Source organism: Psammomys obesus, unplaced genomic scaffold (assembly GCF_907164565.1).
Source record: "Psammomys obesus unplaced genomic scaffold, mPsaObe1.curated_primary_1811, whole genome shotgun sequence".
Lineage (NCBI taxonomy): Eukaryota > Metazoa > Chordata > Mammalia > Rodentia > Muridae > Psammomys > Psammomys obesus.
The window spans coordinates 28,192,352-28,200,480 of record NW_026585797.1 but is presented as its reverse complement, the minus strand read 5'-3'; the positions used below and the strand labels follow the sequence as shown (position 1 = coordinate 28,200,480).

The following is an 8,129-nucleotide window of genomic DNA, read 5'->3' as shown; positions in this document are numbered from 1 at the left end:
GAGTGGCCAGACTGTATGATAAATACAGAATAAATGCAATTGAATTAGTGAACTAAAGAACATGAGACTGGAACCACAGCCACTTGGTGATTGAGTAACAAGGCAGGCAAGAGAAGAGAGAAGACAGCGCTGGTCTAAATTCATAGCATAAGACTGGGCTCTCTCCTGGTATGAAAACTCTATTAGAGTTGGACAACCCTGACGAGCAGAAGAGCATTGACAACACCAGTCCTAGGTTTAGAAGAACAGCAACCAGATGATCTCCATAAAACAAAGCATTGTTTTGTTTTGTTTTTTTCATCTGGGACAAGGACTATTTATCCTATGTCTGTTCACATAGGTAGAATGTTCAAGTGAGGTGAACATATTTACCCACGGGTCAGTTGTAGCCACACCTATCACATACATATGGACATGAAAATAATGGGGTTCTTAATGGGGTTCTTTTGTGCTTTACTAGATCTAAAATGGTGCCATTTTATGTAGAAAACCTGAAAGAATACAAACGGAAAAATTGTGCAAGTAGGTCGGCTGGCCTGTTCATTGCAAACCTCCAGCTTAACACTGGACCCCAAGGCATTATGTGTAAGCTCAGTTTTATTGGATTTTTTTCTCTAGGAATTCCAATATTGAGTGATGTGATTGAGAAAAACAATGGCCTTGCTCCTTGGCATTGGGATTCAAAGGCAACTGCTGCAGGAATATATTGTGTTTTTCAATCGCATGGTTTAGAAAGGCTGCCATTCATCTAGACAATTGATTTGACATAGAAATTGTGATGAAAATGTGTTTTTGTTTTAACTGTTTAGGAAGCTCTTACACAGTTTGAGACAAAAAAATACAAAAAACGGTTTCTTAGAAGGTATATGATTATACATATTGCTATGTATAATATATTCATATTATTTATTATTTACATATATATGAAACAGACAGCTGCTTGCTTAAGAAATTTGTCCTCCTAGTCTTAGAGAAACAGAAAAATTTCAAGGTATTTTGTCCTTTTAAATGACATTTTTGCTTAAAAAAAACTACTTGTTCATTTCAATAATGGATAAAGAACTAGAGACATTTATCTTTATAATTTTTCCTTTTTTTTTTTTTTTTTTTTTTTTTTACCTTCAGGGGTCAGGATATACTGAAAACAACTCAAGATAAATCCAGGGAGGCAGGAAACCATAAAGTCACCAAGACCACATTCAGGCAAGAAATACAAAGGTAGGTAAACTTTCTGTCCCATTGATCCTTGGCTTGAGGGCGTCACCAAACATGTCTTTAGTGCTTTAAAGCCAGAGGACACTGAAGAAAAAGGGTCGTGATGTGGCTTCAGTTTAGAAAGTTCACTCAGTATTGTCCTATCAACTATTTCTAGTGATAAATTAATAGTGAGCAACATTAGAGATATCGCTTGAATATTAGAGATATAAATTGCCATTTGGTGTCTCCTGGGAGTCTGAGGGTAGTAGAGAAAGAACATGATATTTCTATTCTTCTTAGTGGGTGCCTCTTTAAATTGACTCAGTGACAGCCAATGGCCCATTAAAATCTTTTAAAATTCTAGCCTTTAACTCTGGAGAGAATGTCAGTATATTAATTATTACTCTCCTTGGAAATAATTTTCTGAAGGACCACCATAAGCAATTCATGTCAATTGTGTTTTGTTTTGTTGAGAGAGGGTCTTGCTATATAGTCTAGGCTGATCTTGAACATTTATCCCAGGCCTTGGCCTTAGCCTCAAAATGGTAGGCTTGCATAACTATTTTCAAGAAAATATTCTTGATAGTGTTGACAGGTGGGCATATAGCTCAAAATAAAGCATTTTGAGGGATAGGAAAAACACTATTTTTAAACCATTTTGTATATGTATCTCGATATGTAGATATATACACACACATTTAAGACATGCATTTGATAGGTATGTTGACAATTTAGGCCACCTCTGTATTTCAGGCTTAATTGCATTTTATAATGGTGGAATTTGCCTTGAGGCCACTCTGACCTTTAGTTCTGTGTTCTGCCATCTGGAGGGAGAAATTAATTCTTCCATTTACAGTTTAGATGATGTAGGAGGACATGGGAAAGTCCTCAGCCTGGGCTGAAGTGTTCTCCTGTTCTCAGATCCTCGAAAGAACAGGTTCTTAAGCCCTTTGCCTGGGCTTCTGGAGACAAGTGTGCACTTTCTTTTCACCCAGTGAGATTGAGACACTGCTAATGGGTTCCAGGTCTTATTGGAACATTTTCATTGTAATTTCAATGTTTAAACTTGTCAGTGAAGAATAGTATCTTCATTGACATTTACTTTTTATAAGCAAGTGATTTCAGTAAAATAATTTTGTGAAAAGCATTTATTTCTACTGGAGCCATTCTAGTCTCTACACTGCAGAAAAATAATAAAATCATAAGTACTTGTTTTGCACTGGAGGAGAAGTAGAAATGATACATAAAGAAATTACTGGGTCAGTAGGGTGGGGTGAATGCTCAGGATTTATCAACAGAAACTAGTGAATTCTCCCCAAAAGCTCTGGGAGGAGGTGAAGAGGGTTGTTCCTTTCCAGGATGAAGGCTGGCCTGCTGGCCAATGGCACATATTTAGCCAGTGGGTGGTGAAGTTGGATATGAGTCTAATTCTGTCTTCTGTTAAACCCATGTCCTTGGCCAATGTGGACAGCAAAAGCTAGAATTCTGACTTTAATGATCATAGCATCTCACTCTCATCAGACATTTATTCTCCACTGCTGAAATATACGCTCTTAGGGGAGAATAGTATTTCTCTACTCATTGAACTCTGTGACAGAAATAACACATTTCACACATTCATTTTTATAGGAAAACACTAATTTCTCAACCCTCTCAAAAATTAATAAGAGGAGAGCAAAAAATTCAAAATATTAGGCAAAGAAATCAGAAATCAACAAAAGAAAAAAATACAGTTAGTGTATGTATAACTGGTTTTCAAAGGTGGAAATTTTGTTTGCATAATTTTATAGTTATAGATGAAAAGATAATACCTACACTTTTGATTTTCTAACAGACTCCAAATGCTTATTTTAAGAAAATAATGTGTATACCACTTAGTAAGTTTAGAGGGTAAAAGCTATTTAAACCACACACACACACACACACACAAAATATTCCCAATAAATCAGGAAAACCTCTAAGGGTTGATTGTAACACATTTGACCACCTGAACTTAGATTCACTTTATAAATTCTGATAGATAAAATAGAAAGAGAAATAATTATCATCTGTGTTAAGAACTACTTTAAATTCTTTACAATATATGTTACATTTTAAATTTTAACTTCTAGGTGGTATTAGTGGCAGTCCTTTTCGTTTTACAAACTCGGGAACTGGGCACCAGAGAAGCTAAACAGCTTGGCCTAGTTCACACAGACAATAAGTAGCAAAAGTTAATTACTACTCATGAGGTTTAACCCATGAGTCTTTAGTCTTAAATACTGTACATTGACGTTTCTTAGAGGTCGTAACTTTGAAAAGTTATAATTATTTGGGAAAAGATGTCAAAATAATGAGTATCAAAATAAAAGAACACAGTTACTTAGGAATAGAAAAGATAACTGTATAAGTCAGTTTACTTTTCCATAATAAACAGACAAGTATAGATAAAACAATAGATATAGATATAACAATCTGATTTATAACAATAATATATACCTATGTACAGCCATATAGGAAATATGTAAGAGTCAAATGAAAAGAGTAAAAGTAGAATGAGAAGCATGAAACAAGACCAGCAGTGAGCAACGTTTATATCGCTTTCCTGGATAAGAAGAATAAGTGTTGTGTAAAATCTACCTACCCCATATTTACTTACTTATTGCTTAAAATTAAAATAACTTAATTTGCAACCCAAAGAGAATTTGGGTAAAAGTTTGCTATTGAAATGGAAGAATGAATGGCTTGAGAAAGAACCCATTTTGGAAAAAATAAAAGGGGATAGTTTAAGAATTTTCCATTTCTGGGTATAAAAACATGCTAAAATCTTATAACTAAGACAGTGATCTTCTTCGCCCTCCCCCCACTAAAATAGAAACTTAAAGGAGCAGTGATAGTTTGAATGAGAAATGTCCCCGATAGGCTCCTGTAGTTGAACTCTGGGTTTCCAGATGGTGGCCCTGTTTGGGGAGGTTATGGAATCTTTAGGTGGTGCACCCTTGCTGGAGGAATTACATCACTGGGGAATAGGCTTTGCGTATTTATAGCCATGAAACCACTTCTAGCTTGCTCTCTGCATGCCTATGTGTGGTTGAGATGTGACCAGTCAGCTTCCTGCTCTGGCTGCCATACCTGCCTGTTGCCATTCTGTTCCTGTCTTTGTGGGTTCTATCTTTCTGGAGCTGTAAGCCAAAATAAGCTTTCCTTCCTCTGGTCTGTCTGGTCATGGTATTTTATCACAGCAACATCAAAGTAACTAATACAGTAGGAACTAAATTAATTTGAGCACAGTATATGAAATTAACACATAAATACAGACATTTTATGTTGTCTACTCAATGACCAGAACAACAGTAATTTGTTAAAGTTTGGAAAATGTAAATTTTAATGTAATACACAAGTATTGAATAAAGATTGATGAAAGAATAAAAATGACAAGATATAATTGGTTCGATGAAGATGTTAAAAGAAGAATCCATGGCAGAACAGTGACAGATTGCATTATATTAAAGCTTCCTTATATGTAAATTAACACGAGACACAAACAGCATCATCCTAACAATGACTTTGTTTTACTTATTTTGAGAGTAGAATTAATGAATCTAACATTCCAAAAATATGATTGTTTAAAGGCCTAGTGAGGCAGAAGCCTATGAGTAAGTTGGTTTTCTACCCTTTGCAATAAATATTACCATGGTCACTGTCAAAGGATAGATATGTTGTCATAAAATATCATACATAGGTATGTATGTATATATGTATGTGTGTGTGGTGTGTGTCTATGTATGTGTGTGTGGTGTGTCTCTGTGTATGTGTGTGTATGTCTGTGCAGTGTGTGTGTATGTGTGTATGTGTGTGTGTGTGTGTGATCAGCTACAAGTAACAACAGCATTAGCATTACAAGCAACATCCTGGAAAAGCAGCAATTTTTCATCAAAAAGACCAATTAAATTTGAGCTAGAGCATTCACAAGAGTGGGGGATTTTAAGTAGGATTTTTCTTTTAATAATTCTTGCATGTCAGGGCATATTTTAGAAGTTATTTGTAACATCTTTGAATAATTAAAGTTTTGTACAAGTTTTGAACATGTATCATCAGTAGTAAAAAAAAAAAATGAAATCATTCCAGTTTTTTAAATGCGATAATTAATAGCAGTGGAGAGGTACAGTGATAAGATGTGAAGAAAAACGGTTCCTGTCTTTATTGTAAAGTACGGTGCAACAAGGATGGCTGGTTATTTCAGCTCCATCCAGAGCAGCGCATCCTTTTCAAATGCTGGGGTCCCGAAGCAAATGTGAAACGGAAATTTATCATCATCAATATACACTGAAGATTTCTAAAGGTTTTAGGGCTGAGGAGGCAAAAGTACTTGTTACACCAGCCTGACAATCTCTTGAAGCCACAGTGGGAAGACAGAATGTGTCTGACCTCCATGCACATGCATACCTGTGGGCATCTAAAAGGATGAATATAAAAGCTTTAGTTTATGTGAAATATAACAAGTAACGGCAGCCTATACTATTACAACCAATTGGCCCTATTAGTAAAAAAAGGAACACTTTTTTTTTTCCTTGAGGTTCTCTTAGCATAATTACGGAATTTTGGCGAGAGTAACCAATTGGCCATGGCCTTTCTAGCCTTTCTGGTTGGATCCATGTCTTTGAGCAAAGCATTGGTGCTTGACCACAATTTGTCTCCTTGAGAACATGGAGGCTGATCCATGCCATTCTGCCATCACTCTCTCAGCTGAAAGGACTTCTCATTTTTTTCATCCGTTGCAAGCTTACATTATGCTGTACTGTATATTCAGCCATCTTTTCCCACCTTTCTTCATTGTCCCTTAGTTGAATTTGATAGTTCAATTATCAGAAAATATCAACAATAGAGTGTTTCCTTTTTGTCTGACATAGCTTGTTATCAAGAAGGTTTTGGCCTTAGGGTTTGGCCAGCAACCATCTTATGTGTCCTTCCAACAAGAGTTTAGGTACTCTGAAAGTTACACCCCTGGTAGACATATCCTTCTGGCTCAGAAGGCATATTCAAAAATGTCTGAATGTATAAGAAAATAAGAAAGGGATACATCATGACTGCCTCTGCAATACTCTTTCTGAACACACATAGGTAGTCTTTATTTAAAGGTTGTGTCAGTGGTGTGTGTTGTAGTGTGGTGTATACATAGTGAAATGGTGGGGTATAGCGTGTATGTGTGTGTGCAGCATAGTGTGTATATGTGTGTGTGTGTGTGTGTGTGTGTGTGTGTGTTGTAGTGTACACCAAGAGAATGAAGGTGTCTGTGGAGGCCAGAAGAGAGTTTTGTTGAAGCTGAAGTTCATACTGGTGCTTATGAACTACCTGAGATGGGTGCTGGGAACCAGATTTGGGCTCTGCAAGAGCAGCAGTGATCCATCTCTCCAGCCTCAATTTCTTTTCTTTTCTTTTCTTTCTTTCTTTCTTTCTTTCTTTCTTTCTTTCTCTCTCTCTCTTTCTTTCTTTCTCTCTTTCTTTCTTTGTCTTTCTTTCTCTTAGTATTTTTATTGCAGCAAAACTGCCTTAAAATTAAAAAAGAAAACAACAATAAAAACTTTTCTCATTTATAAGAGAGACTAACATTTTGTTTTAAATGACTAACAAAATCAAACAAACACAAGTCTAAAGATAACAAAGTCTTGTTAATCTTCACGCTTGCCAGACTGTCACTTTTTGAAGACTGTAAAAACCACCACCACAAGCAGCAAAAAATAAATAATAATAATAAAAAAATATCTGTCAGTAGCAATTTGTAGAATTGAAAATGGAGAACAAAACAGGATATACTACTAGAAACAAAAGGGCTATGACAGACACCTCTGTAGTAGAATAAAGTAGAAAGGGTCAAGTTTACCAGGGTTTCTTAGACATCAAAGTAAAGGTGAATAACTACACACACACACACACACACACACACACACACACACACACACACTATGCTGCACATAGTGTGTGTATTTTTCTCACTCTTTTATCTAGCAAGAAGTTTCTGAGACTGTACCCCATTTGTCCTGTGCCTGATGCTGTTTGCTGTGGTTCACCTGCATAGAAATACTGAGCCTAAGTAAAAGTAAGGGTGTTAAAGGAGACCTCCATCAGCATCAGATCACAAGTGCCTGGCAGTTTCCATGGATGCATGCTAACTTTAGTAGTCTCAAGAATATGATGCAGAAACAGAAATCAGTTTGGTATATTCAAAAAGCCAAGCAAGTCTGAGTGGATGGAATTGGAGGAAAATATTTTTGTTTTTTATTGATGGAATGACTTCTGGTACTAGAAAAAGTTCCAGAAGCTTGAACCACTAAGACTGGATATAGTACAGGGAGTAAAGATGTGAGACAGGAGTACTGAATGGCACAGTGAGTGACTAACACCACAGAAACTAGCTCAAGTGTTAATTTAGATCATGGGAATGAAAAGGGTTCCCGTGAAAAACTGACCACCAGGCTACTTTTGAGTTATGCCAGCAAACCTTGTCACCTAACTCAATCATTGGATAAATTATACATCTCCGATCCTTTGTTTCTATGTTAAAGAACCAGTGGTAGCAAATGAGAGTAGAAAGATATGACTCAAGTCGATGGTGAGAACTGAATAAAATGAGTGTTAATGAAGCAACTCAGAATGTTTAGATATGGTGAGCACTTGATAGATAAATGGTTCTATTCGAATAAAAAATAAGATCTCACCTTGAACAGCAATTTTAGACTGTCTACAGCAGCCTAGAAAGTGAAGATGACACCCGTTGATGTTAAAAGTCCTCTCCATCAGAGATTTGTGAAAAAAAAAAATCTAAAATGTGTTGCAAAAGAACATAAATATTTGTCATTAGAAACTTCTGTTTTGTTAGCATTCTCTTGTCTGTGCTTAGTTTATGGACAATTTTAACTTCATTTTAGCTAAGCTTGTAGTTTTTGGATTATGCC

The 8,129-nt window shown here is 36.0% G+C and overlaps 1 protein-coding gene across 2 annotated transcripts in view; it reads left to right on the top strand.

The window, feature by feature from the left end:
- Positions 1 to 528: 528 nt before the first annotated feature.
- Positions 529 to 8,129, top strand: part of Pkib (cAMP-dependent protein kinase inhibitor beta) — an 84,562-nt gene continuing 76,961 nt past the window's right edge. The window contains exons 1-2 of one of the 2 annotated variants that reach the window (XM_055599211.1): positions 529 to 585; positions 1,126 to 1,218. The gene's annotated coding sequence lies outside the window, so the exon portion shown is untranslated. Of the gene's footprint in view, positions 586 to 1,125; positions 1,219 to 8,129 lie in introns of those variants that run through there. The other variant, XM_055599214.1, reaches the window with a different exon arrangement.